At 47.1% G+C, this 13,508-nt stretch overlaps 1 non-coding gene across 1 annotated transcript; it reads right to left on the bottom strand.

Moving 5' to 3' along the window:
• Window positions 1-12,809: 12,809 nt before the first annotated feature.
• On the bottom strand, window positions 12,810-12,935 carry LOC121435158. The gene has a single exon (XR_005972546.1). It is a non-coding gene; the product is annotated as a small nucleolar RNA SNORA76 (small nucleolar RNA).
• Between the last annotated feature and the right edge of the window lie 573 nt (window positions 12,936-13,508).

Here is a 13,508-nt window from a genome sequence, read left to right on the forward strand (position 1 = left end):
TATTCCCGAGCACGGTGGTGTTAGTTAAGCAGCATGTGTTCCAGAACAACCGACTGAATCTGATCAATGTAGATAAACTTTATCCACGGGCAAAAATAATCAGCAGTCTGTGCCTTGAGCCAGTAAGGAGGCTGCTTATTTGTAGCAGTGCAGTGCCTGTGGGATGGACGGCTTTGCTTCTTGTTTGCCTCGGCACAACAATTGTTGTACTGTGCACACTCGTCCATGTGGCGTGGTCCTGGGAGATGCTGTCGCAGCTCTGCCCTAATAGCATCAGATAAGCTGATTAAATCTGCATTAATCATGGGGCCCTGTGCAAGCACCATCAGTGCTCTTGAATGCTGCCAGCATGATCAATTGCTTTGGCGTGGAAGAATAGATGCATTTCTATCACCTATGGAAGCCACCGCCTGGTGACAATGGCCTGGTACGTTGCTATTATGTTTTTATTAATGAACACTGGGGACCACAAAGGCACACACATCTGCTCAGAGAGCAGAGAGACAGAGACACTGAATGCCAAAGTCCTTTCTATGCCCTGCAAGACTTGGTGTTACTGACTGTCCATGGCTTGGTCTTCAACTCTCCTCCTCCTTCAAGGGCTGTACCTCCCTGATGCTTGCCTTCCTTCCTGTCTAGGATCACGTCTGATAGCCTCTGCCCGGAATGCAGGGTTCCTCAAATATCTGCATGATTGGCTCCTTCTGGTCATTCACATTTCTACTTAAATGTCACCTCTCTGTGGAAACCTTTCTTGGTTACCATCTCACTCCAAACCACACTGTCCTAGTGTGTGTCCCTCACCACACTCGCCACCTGGAGGTCACCTGTTCCTGTCCTAGTGTGTGTCCCTCACCACACTCCCCACCTGGAAGTCACCTGTTCCTGTCCTAGTGTGTGTCCCTCACCACACTCGCCACCTGGAGGTCACCTGTTCCTGTCCTAGTGTGTGTCCCTCACCACACTCCCCACCTGGAAGTCACCTGTTCCTGTCCTAGTGTGTGTCCCTTACTGCATTCACCACCTGGAAGTCACCTGTTCCTGTCCTCGTGTGTGTCCCTCACCGCACTCCCCACCTGGAAGTCACCTGTTCCTGTCCTAGTGTGTGTCCCTCACCGCACTCCCCACCTGGAAGTCACCTGTTCCTGTCCTCGTGTGTGTCCCTGACTGCACTCACCACCTGGAAGTCACCTGTTCCTGTCCTCGTGTGTGTCCCTGACTGCACTCACCACCTGGAAGTCACCTGTTCCTGTCCTAGTGTGTGTCCCTCACCGCACTCCCCACCTGGAAGTCACCTGTTCCTGTCCTAGTGTGTGTCCCTCACCGCACTCACCACCTGGAAGTCACCTGTTCCTGTCCTCGTGTGTGTCCCTCACCACACTCCCCACCTGGAAGTCACCTGTTCCTGTCCTCGTGTGTGTCCCTCACCACACTCCCCACCTGGAAGTCACCTGTTCCTGTCCTAGTGTGTGTCCCTCACCGCACTCCCCACCTGGAAGTCACCTGTTCCTGTCCTAGTGTGTGTCCCTCACCGCACTCCCCACCTGGAAGTCACCTGTTCCTGTCCTAGTGTGTGTCCCTCACCACACTCACCACCTGGAAGTCACCTGCTGAGTAGTGTTTGTCTGTATAGGAAGTCAGTAGCAAACAAACAAACAAAAAGAGCACAGCCGTGTTTAAAAACCTTGTTGAGTGGCCAGTGCTCTTTGGTTTCTGTGCTGCATTTGGATAAGTCAGTGGATGCAGAGTTCAGAGGGAAGAACGCATAGCCAGTGGGCTTCCAGGCTCCCCGGTCTGCCTCTGCTTTGAACTTACAAAGTGGTCCTTCCAAACCAATCAACCTTTTTGGGAAAATGGGCCAATTCAGGGCCCCTCGGCTCTGAGACAGGGTTTCCATCCAGATATTTGTTTTCCTTTGAACATGGAGTCAATTTGGAAATGGGGTGTGTTTGGTTGGTTTTGTTTGTTCGTTTTTTTTTTTTTTCTGTTTGGTAGAGTTTTTCCCCCTTGGAAGGGACAGGAGTAAGCTACAGCAGTTTATCTAGAGGAGACGACATGGATATCCTTCTGAAGGCTCCAGCCTGTGAAGTCTTGCGGACTTTGCTCATAAGCAACCAGGACTCCCCTCCGGGGAGGACTCTTCGGCTGACCTGTGACCCAGTGCATATTAATAAGTCAGGACATCAGATTAGTAGGAAATGAAGACACTAGCACTCTCCACATAGTAGTTTCTGCTTAAACTTCTACAGGCCAGCTTTTCTCACTCGGAATGACAAGAGCTTATGCAGAGAGAGCTCCATGTGACAGGAAGATGAAAGGTCCCCAGGCACCCTCCAGCTGGGGACAAAGAGCTGCCCTTTTGCTCCACACTGATGAAATCCTTGTCCTCTCTCTTTCCCCACACCTTCAGGCTCAGGAGACCTTAGAAAGCACATCACCACCAGGGTGTAAGGCCAGGCAATCTAAAAGGAAGCACAATGGGCTTTGGCAGAGTGGATGTGAACATGGGTTATGACCATCCCCATAAAACGTGAGGCTACGAATTAAAACCAAGGACAGGATGGTCAAGCCCATATAAATTCTTCAGTGAAAGTAAGACGTGATTTTCAATGATTTTGGAAGAACAGTGTGGTTTCAAAAGTTATCCGCTGCACTGAAGCTGTTTTCTGATGTGGCTGTTTTATTTATGGCTTTGTAACTCTTCAACCTGTGCCCACATTGTGTTGCCCAGTGAGATACACCCCATCTGGGAATATTTTCTGGGAATGAAAATAGTGATTCTCCTTCCTTCTGTTCTTATTTTTTCTATATAAAAAATTTAGATCTTTTAATAAACTTGAAAACAAAAAGTTCCAATTTCAAAATAAGATGAAGTCCCCGGTCACAGAGAAGTTTACAGTGATTATATTTTCCCCAGGAACGTGAATACACGTTCAGTTGTAAGATGCTAATTAAATATGAGACAACTAAACTTCAAAAATACTGATTTTATTTATTATATATTCATTTATTTTTGGTGTATGTATATAAGCATGTCGGGGGGGGAGTGTTACAGGTGCTATGGTACTTGGGGCAGAGGTCAGAGGTCAACTTCAGAAGTCGACTCAGTTCTTCCACATTATTGTAAGGTAGTCTTTAACTTCTAAAATTGTTTTTATGTGTATGGTTGTTGCCTGAATGTATACCTGTGCTGTATTCATGCCTGGTGTCCACAGAGGGCCTCCATTCTCCGCAACTAGAGTTAAGGACACAAGATACCATGTAGGAGCTGGGAATAAAAGCCAGGTCCTCTGGGAGAGCAGCCAGTGCTTGGAACTGCCGAGCATCTCTCTGGAGCATCTCTCCAGCCCTTTTAACTGCCAAGCATCTCTCTGGAGCATCTCTCTAGCCCTTGTAACTGCCGAGCATCTCTCTAGAGCATCTCTCTAGCCCTTGTAAACGCCAAGCATCTCTCTGGAGCATCTCTCTAGCCCTCAAGGTAGCATCTTTCTCGCCATCTCTGCCGCTCTGCATACTCAAGGAAGACTGGTCCAGGAGATTGCCTGGTTGCCGCCTCCCACCTCAAAGAAGGAATCATGAAATTGGAGGTGTGTGTCACCATTTCCAGCTACTTTTTAAGTGACACTTTCGTTTTGACTTGTGTGTGGGGGTGCCCTTACACGCAACAGTGTGCTTGTAGGGGACAAGATTCGGCCAGGAAACAGGAAGCCTGAGGACTCCTATCCCAGTGATGTCCCCAAGGTCTCTGGCTGCCATAGATTCTGGAACCATTTGTCACACTCAGCAGGACTGTGTGCGTCCCAGGTTTTGCATTTAAAGGAAAGCCCTACTTTTCTCTGCTCTTTCTTTGTGTGCCCAGCCACACAAGCATGGGGAACAGAACTCCACATACTACTCAGAAGCCTGGAAGACCAGCGCCGCTTACCTCCACCAGAGATCACCTGGTGATCTCTTTTTTTCAAGACTAGGCTGACCTCCCGAGATTTGTCTGCTTCTGCCTCTCGAGTGTTGGGATTAAAGACATGCTTCCAGGGAAGAAGGGTGCCAGGGGCCATCAGAAAGGCTCTCAGGGCTTTTGCAATGGTCACCAGGTGATCTCTGGTGGAGGTAAGCGGCGCTGGTCTTCCAGGCTTCTGAGTAGTGTGTGGAGTTCTGTTCCCCATGCTTGTGTGGCTGGGCGCCCTGCGCTGGGTGCCAAGGAAGGAAATGTGCTGGGGTGGTGTGCAGCCCCGTCTGACCCAGGCACCTGCTGTTTCGCAAAACTGAAGAGCAATTAAAAGACTTTAAGAGTTGGCAACAGTGTTAATTCCTTTGCTGTTTTATGCAGGCAGGAGGATTAATTAGTGTCGGCTCTCTGGTTATATCTGAATGAATGTTTTGAATTAGATACTTCTGCTAGAGGACTTAGGTTTTTCCCAACTGTGAAACCTCCCTCATGGGATGCATCTGTGTCTGCAACTGTGAGGCCTACCTCATGGGATGCATCTGTGCCTGCAACTGTGAAGCCTACCTCATGGGATGCATCTGTACCTGCAACTGTGAAGCCTCCCTCATGGGATGCATCTGTATCTGCAACTGTGAAGCCCACCTCATGGGATGCATCTGTACCTGCAACTGTGAAGCCCACCTCATGGGATGCATCTGTACCTGCAACTGTGAGGCCTACCTCATGGGATGCATCTGTGCCTGCCAAAAGCTTGTTGTTTGCTATAATGTGTTAACCGGGCTGACACCTGAGCCCCGCACAAGGAGGCTAACTGTCCTTATTTGAAAATATAAATTAGAAGAAAAATGGGGAAGGATTCAGAATATAAGAGCAGACAAGGTCGTCGCAGAATTTCTTCTGATTTTTTTCTTCCAATTTCTCAAATGACTATTTAAAAGTCTTATTCTTCTAATCACAACTCCTTGATGTTTTTCTTTTTCTTTTTGTCTTAATGCCTTTGCAGGAAAGAAACTGAATTCTTTGTAGTAAGGGTAACTTTTAATGTAGCCACCCCTCATTATCCAGACCTCGGCGGTACTCAAACCCTTCCCTGGGATGGCCTCACTTCTTCCTTCTCTCCCTTAAGTCATAATTAGAAGAGTTTTTCAATGATGCTCAAGTGACCCTGGAAATTTAGGCTATCCGTCCTACTGTTCAGTGCTGTAGGGAATGAAGGTATGCCATCTGTTTGTGGAACACATGGATGCTTGGGCCAGGCGGTCGTGGCACACATCTTTAATCCCAGCAGAGACAGAGGCAGGCGGATCTCTGAGTGAGAGACCAGCCTGGTCTACAGAGCAAGTTCCAGGACAGCCAGGGTTACACAGAGAAACTCTGCCTTGAAAAAAATCAAACAAATCTAAAAAAAAAAAAACAAAACAAATAAGGGCTTGACTTGGATCTTGGGCCAGCTTAGCTACCCAACTGATCAGATGAGCTCTTTATCTTTGGTTTGACAGCCATAGGATCATTCCCATACCTCATCTTTCCACACTGTCCCCCATATACAGCCCTGTAGCCAATATCCCTTTTCTGCAATGATGCTAGCCACCATGGACGAGGGGCATACTCCATTTTAATAGGATCTTGTCTTGATCAGTCACCTCTGCAGTGATCAAGGAAGTTCCAGTTTTGAGGTGCTGATGGCAGGGACACCACCTATGGATTTGGGCGCTCTGACTGTGTTAGCACGGGCAACAGTATCCACTTGTAAGGCAAACTGGCTGGGTTAACTCCCTGGTGTCCGGCTCTCCTACTCTACTTGCATTGATCATTCAGTCTCATCTCTAGATAATGTGTGTTAAATGTCATAGAGTCGTAATAATAAAACAGCTATCGGAAAAGGGTAAGAGCTAAAATCTCCAGAGAACAGAAAGATTAAAACGAATCATTGTCCTCATGCCATCCTTTATGCATCTGCCTACTTTCTCGCTGGACCAGCAATTGGAAACCACAGCCACGCAACTGCGAAACGGCATCAAAGCCTTCACCTGGAAGCCGACAAACCAGCAACACCGTGGGGCTCCTGAGCTCCGTGCTCATGAGAACGTCAGGTAACTCTAGTTGTTTATGGAATTCAGACTAGTGCAGTCATCAAATTAATTTTCCAAACATTCATATTTCCTACTAAACACTTGTGTTTAGGATTGGCCATGGAGAACACATGGAGAAGTGAGTTTATTTCTTTCAGAAGTTTGGTGACTATGCATATATTAAAACTCATGAATATTTAAAGACTGTTCTGAGCGATAAGTGTTATCATATAACATTCTTCTCTTACAGCAACTCGATCGGGCTGCTCTTTTTTTTTCATTGCAAGGCTCACTTTCAAGAAGATAAGAATATGGCTTACTCTCCCTCAACCTAAAACCTTCTAGAATTTACCAAGAGGCATTCTATGAAGAGAAGAGAGAACAGAGAGGGTGTATAAGACATCATTATGTTAGGTTAAGTTGTTGTGAGTTTTTAAGTTGTAGCTGCTGTTCTTTGGGGCCTTCCAGTGAGTGCTCGTGGGAGGCAGGGTATTTGTAGGAAGAAGGCATCTGTCTTGTGGTGTGTATCTGACCTAGGAAGCAAAAGCAGGTGGTGAGCCTGGAGGAGCTGGCTCTGCTGAGCTGCACGCTGTGACACGGGAGGGGAGCCATGGTAGCGCTTCTGTGTTCTTGGTACCAAGGACTCAGGAGCGCTTTCGCCTGGGTGTGGCCTCTGTGCAAACAATCTTCTGCAAGGAGACATCTGTCCAGCAAAGCTGTCCTAAGTGATTGACAGTCAGGGTCAGTAGAGTGGCCCTGCATCTCTGAACTCTTGGTGAATTTTGTTTGCTTCCAGCACAGGAACGTAGGAACATCCATATGACGTTGGCTATGGGGTGGGGGGTGGAGAGGAAGCTGACAGGAAGTTCAATGGGCCCTTTTCACGCTCTCAGCTCAGTGGTGTTTATACAGTCCCAGAACTGTGCGAACACGATCCATTCTTCCAGACATTTTCATCACCCTATATGGGACTCCATACCTACTGAGGGCCAGTCCTACTCTCCCCCAGGCCCCTAGCAACCACTAATATGATTTTTGTCTTTATGATTTTACCTGCTTTGAGTATTCGATATGGATGGAGTCATATAAAATATGCCTTTGATGTACAGTTTTTCATGCTTACCATATTTTGGAGGTTATTCATGTTGTAGCATGTATCAGTCTTCGTTCCTTTGAATGGCCAAATAATATTTATTTTATGGATACACCACATTGATTTTTTGTATTAAAAATAAGCTATTTTTATTTATGTGTGGCTGTTTTGCTTGCATGCACATCTGTGTGCCGTGGGCAGTGCCTGCAGTGACCAGAGGAGGGTTGGGTCCTCCAGAGTGAGAGTTGAGATGACTATGAACTGCCATGTGGGTGCTTGTGAGAACACCCTCTAACCCGGGTCCTCTCTAACCTGGGTCCTCTGCAAGAGCAGCAAGTGGCTCAGCCTCTGAGTTATCTCTCCAGCTCCATTCCACATTTTATTGAGACAGGTTCTCACTGTGTATTGTTGGTTGGCATATGTCCGGTCCACACAGTTTAATTCCACCTCTGATTGATGGACAGCTGAGCTGTTCCCATACTTTGACTGCTGCCATAACATGTATTTTCTAAAGGTCGTTTTTCTTGTTTCCTTCCGTTTTGGGGTGGAGACTCCTAGGATAAAGGCATTGGCTATGGGCATATGGAGGTTTTGTAAAGGTCAGGTGTGCAGCGGACAGACTCTAATGCTCTGAACGTCAATTCCTTCAGAAAGTGCTCCCCTGCCCCTCTTGAAGGACTTCCTAACAGCTGCTGCCTGAGTCTAGCGGTGCTTGCAGCCTTCCTCCTGTCTCGAGGTAGCTTGCACAGCCTTGGGATGAGTCAGCCCCGCGGTGGCTCGTTGTCACTAAATGTCTCTTGCAGGTTGCCTTTCCTGTCTTGTAAGCTGGCCTTTCACTTCTCATGGCTTCCCAGTCAGTCCACGGGCTCAGTCTCCGTTTGCTTCATCCACACAACTAGGATTCAGAGCTTTCAATACAAGCCTGACCAAGTGGTTGGCTCTCTCTGGTCCTTAATTCTCCTCCGTTAGATACAGGATGTATGAGAACACGAAGGTGCCTTGTGGGCTTGCACAGGCTAGTGGTACAATGAGCGCTGAATGGAAGACAAAGTGTGATTTTAGAAGCCTCGGCTGTTGAGCTCCAGTGAATGGCAGCCACGACTGCTGCCCATGATACTTCCAGTGATGGAAGTAACTTTTGCTTGGGGGTTCTGCTGACTCCCCAAGCCACCCCGGCTCTGTCCTGAGTTTTATAGTATCACCAGGAGCCCCACTGCTATTACAGCCCACGGCTGCTCGAGATCCCCCTCTATGAATCATGTCAAGTGTGTCCCATGAGATTTCACCCCGGTTCCCGAGTCCTGGTGTTAGCATGTGTTTTGACTTGCTCGCCACGCCAAGGCAGTTTAGTCTCACCCACAACTGACCCCACACATCTGCAAAGCCCTGGTCTGCTGACATGATTAAGTGATAACTTTTTAAGCCACACGGTTTTCTACCATGAAGCCTAGATAGACCCGGATGAAATAAGGGGACATCCCTTCTGGCTGCACAGTACCTTTGGGAGAGTTGCTGGCTTGTTGCTACCCATATCGCTCATGGCCTCTCTAGTCTGTGCTTGTGACTTCACTGGAACCAGAGTGTCACCTCACAAAAGAAATGACTTTTTATTTTTTAGCTCCATTCTAGATGAAATAAAACTTCACCCTAACCCCACCCAAGCATGCCTCATGAGCTAGAAACAAAACCCATAATGTTTTCCTGTCACTGCGAGACCTCATTCACCTGTTTATTCAGGCTTTTCCTGAAACTCGGTTACTGATGCTAGCGTCAGGCAGGAGGCCTCATGGAAGGCCGTGGGGGGTCTTCTGGGCTAGTTTTAGGACAATGGCCATTTAGCTCAGACACGTGGGCAGGGAGGACTGTTTCCATCCCGGGGCTCTGTGCAGCTTTGTGAGCAAAGGAACCTGGGCACACCTTCCTCTCCCTGACTACCCTGTAGGTGCAGGACCACACCCACGCCTCTGGGGCATTGCTTCTGAGTAAAACCAAGCAGAAATTCTCCTCTACTGCCTTCTCCATGTTATCTCCAGACCACCCTTCAGAAAGACGGTGTGGGGCCAGGGCCAACAGGATTTATAGGATCCGTGTCTCATGACTCGAAAAGGAAGGAATTTTAGGCTCTGTGCTCACAAGCTCATGTCAAAAAGGTCAACTGGTATTGAAAACAGGGCAGGGAACTCTGACAATAAATGGGAGGAAGTAAGATTTGGGACTGCTTTTCTGACCTGATTAAATAGAGAGCTCAGCCTTGGTCCTAGGGTACAGCTCTCCCCTGCCGGGCTCTGACCTTAATGGTCTGTTCTGGACAACAGCCAGCACTAAAGGTTATTCCTCTGTGAAAGAGGACCCAAGGCTCCGAGTCCTTTCGCTAGGCATGGAAGGAAGCAGGGAGATGGGGAGGGTGCTGGGGTGGGCAGCTCCAGTCGGTCCTTCCCGTGCTGCTCCAGGCATGAAAAGATGATGCAAGAGAACTGTATCTCATCTTCGGAATGCTGTGATTGGGTGAGAGGCATGGCGTCACTAGTTTTTAGATGAAGGAATATGTTCTTAGAGAGCTTATGCTAGTCCTTCATCAGAAGCATTTGACAGAAGAGCTTATGAGTCTGAAGGAAAATAATCAAAACTTGATACAGAGAGATAGAAGGAAGGAAAAGCGTGGCAAGGACCCAGAAATACGAGTTGTGAGAGGTGCCACGCACTTGGGTCAGGGGTTCCTAGAAACTAGCACAGAAGGGACAGACTGTATATAGACGAGGGAGGAGGCTTGCGCAGGGAGCGGAGGAGCCAGCCTCGGAAGCCTGCTTTGTCTCATGCCAAAGCTCTCTCCTTATTTATTCATCAGATGGGATGTGTGCTATGGTCCTGAATGGAGGCTAGAACCCAAGCCTGAAACAAGACATTTAGTGTAGTCTTACAGTGAAGAAAGTTGCCGCTGTTCCCCAAATCTGGGTGAGACCCCCGCCTAAGGAGCAGTGGGGGCACCCACTGTTTTCCAGGTTCCTTTCAGTGGGAGACTCAGCCCTGGGTGTGCTGGGGTTCCCAATGCCAGTGTAAATGCTAGGGGCCTTGAGGAGGACCGACAGCAGCTGGCGGTGTGCTGAGCTGGGAGTCAGCAGGTTCACTTTGTGTGTCACCAAGGCAAGCATGACAGGGAAGTTTCTGGAAGGCATCCTGGACTGTCTGGAGAGAGAGAACCCATACTTGAGAGTTTCTTGGAAAGTTCAACCCAGCAACCAGACCTTCCTCTTCTAAAAACTAGATATTTTTTTAGAAGTCGGTAAAACGGACTAAACTTTCAATTTTGTCACCCATAAAATGGTCACAGGATTGATGCCACTTCCTGCTCCATAGATTTTGTGAGTCTCCAGGGGAGTTGGTATAGCGTGTGTCTCACATACCTGCCTTATAGACAGGACGCCCGAGCATGGCTGCAGAATCTGTTGCCTGGACGCAGTTCCATCCCTTCATCCTACTTCCTTTCTTTGGTCCACATGTCCCCAGGGACCTTGAGGTTTCTGTGAAAGACTTTTAAATTGCCTTTTCTATCTACTGTTCTAACCTGTGGGAGGATTTCAAAACCTGGTCCCTGGTCCCTCCAGGCATTCCTGGAGGCTGAGAAAAAGTTCTGCAGTGGTCAGAAGGGCTAAAAGCCCCCAGGCGGTTCTGCTTTGTAAGTAAGTGGGAAGGAACACTGCTGCCTTGTGCTCTACTCGGAAACCCTGATTTTTTTGTAGGATTTTAATCTAGCTCTGTTCAACTCTGTTTGGTTCTGTAACATAGGAGCATCCTCTCAAGTCTCTCACCGCTGGTATTTGTAAAGGCAGGAGCAGAGAGCCACCGTTCACAGCTAATACATATCTCAGCAGCTTTCAAAGCCAGCCTCACAGGTCCCAGCCAACCCATGATCAGTACAGATGTCCTCTGATGGCATCTGCCCTCTAATGATGGCAAGAGGATAATGACAACTTCTAGCCCCATAATGTTATCTGGGAGACCAGGGGACGGTCTTGGAAGTGCAGGACACAGAAGAACTTACAAGAAGGAAGCAAGAAGGACAGAAAGGGAAGAAGCTATCTCCCATTTAATAACCACTTATATCATCAACGTCCCTTTTTAAAATTTAAAATAAACTTTAGGTTTACAAAAACATTACAAAGAAAAGTATACACCTCTGCTCTGCTCCTTCAAAAGTTAACTTCCCTGTAGTAACCTTTGTCATGGGCCACCAGCTCACAAATAACAACAAGGAAACTTATTATTAATTATGAAAGCTTGGCCTTGAGCTTGTCTCAACTAGCTCTTTTAACTTAAATTAATCCATTTCTATTAATCTATGTTCTGCCATGTGGCCTTATGTCTCTTCTATCTTGTATCTCCTGTTTCCTCTCTGTGTCTGGCTGGCAACTCCACCTTTCTCCTTCCCAGAGTTCCCTCTTCCCCAGAAGTCCATCCTATACCTCTATCCTAGGTATTGGCTAGGTATTAGCTAGCTATTGGCTGTTCAGCTTTTTATTACACCCATTACAGCAATACACCTTCACACAGTGTACAAATATCCCACGACACTCCCCAGAAACCAGTGTAGTGATCACAATCAGGAAATGGGGGTTTGCTACAAATCTATTAGCTATTCAACAGATTAATTTTATATAATTAAATGCAGATTTAATTTCAAATTAAATAATTCAGATCTCTCCAGTTGCCCCATGAATGACCCCTTTCAGTGCCAAGATAAGTCCATGGTCCCACAGTATAGTTAACTGTCACTTTCTCTTCAGCTCCTTCAACCAGGACTAGTTTTTCTGCTTTGCACTTGGTGGTCCTGAGTGATAGAAGAAGGCCTTAAATCCTCTGGGACTAGAGTTACAGACAGTTTTGTGCTTGAACCTGGGTCCTCTGGAAGGGCAGCCAGTACTCTTAACTGCTGAGCCATCACTCCATCCCCGAGGGATACCTTTGATGTTTATAATTCTGGATTTGTCTTGTGTCTCTTTATGACTAATTTCAGGTATTATAAGCAAGGAAATCATAAGAAATATAAGTCCGTCTACATCACTGCATTTTTTTACCTAAGAAAATACTTAAGAGCAAATGCTGTATACATGACAGAGGCTTAATTTGTATTTTGAGTATCTGTAGAGTCTAAGATTGGGTTGCTTCATCAAATTGGACTCTGGTGAGAGTCTCCTGGACAAATAATGGCATCTGGTGATATGGTGGGAAGATGGCCAGAGGGAGAAAGTTCATGGAGATACCAGAAGCCAGAGAGGCCAGGAGAAAGCCAGGCTTAGTCTTGTATACCAACCTTTTTGAACAACTAGCAGGGCTCCACAAACATGGCATCAGTCTTGGGGTGGTTTGAATGAAAATGGACCCCATTGGGAGTGGTACAACAAAGCCGTGTGGCCTTGTTGGAGGAAGTGTGTCGCTGGGTGTGGGTTTTGAGGTTTCAGATGCTTAAGCCAGGCCCAGTGTCTTACTCTCTACTTGCTGCCTGCTGATTCTTTTTTTTTTTTTTTTTTTTTTTTTGGTTTTTCGAGACAGGGTTTCTCTGTGGTTTTGGAGCCTGTCCTGGAACTAGCTCTTGTAGACCAGGCTGGTCTCGAACTCACAGAGATCCGCCTGCCTCTGCCTCCCGAGTGCTGGGATTAAAGGCGTGCGCCACCACGGCCCGGCCGTTTTTTTTTTTTTTTCGATCTGTAGCTAGCAGTTAAAAGGACCGCCCGCGATGGGCAGGCGGCCCCAGTTATGTGCCAGCAATGATATGGCGCTGCAGCTTAACCCCCGGCGCCACGTGGAAGAGCGCCGGGGGGCTGCCTGCTGATTCTGGTGTAGAGCTCTTACACCTCTCCAGCACATACTGTCTGCATGCAGCCATGCTTCGCTCCAGGGTGATTATGGACTAAACCTTTAAATTGTAAGCCAGTCCCTGATGTGGAAGGTCCTTCTGTATATGTGCTGCTTTTATTGGTTGATGAATAAAGCTATTTTGGCCAATGGCTTAGCAGCAAAAGCCAGGCAGGAAATCCGGGGGGGGGGGGGGAGGAGGAGGAGGAGGAGGAGGAGGAGAGAGGTGTAATAGAAGGAGATGCCATGTAGCTGCTGAAGGAAAAAGATACCAGAATATTACTGGTAAGCCACAGCCTTGTGGCAATACATAGATTAATAGAAATGAGTTAATTTAAGATGTAATAACTAGCTAGACTGGTTTTTCTTTGCTTTATGTCTAAAAGTCACTTATGAATAAATACATATTATATTTGTCTTTCTGGGTCTGGGTTACCTCAGTCAATATGTTTTTTTCTAGATCCATCCATTTACATGAAAATTTCAAGATGTCATTATTATTATTTTTTTTTTTACCACTGAGTATACTCCATTGTATAAATGTACC

Source organism: Microtus oregoni, unplaced genomic scaffold, assembly GCF_018167655.1.
Source record: "Microtus oregoni isolate MIOR12 unplaced genomic scaffold, Mior012 000045F_ref0000178, whole genome shotgun sequence".
Lineage (NCBI taxonomy): Eukaryota > Metazoa > Chordata > Mammalia > Rodentia > Cricetidae > Microtus > Microtus oregoni.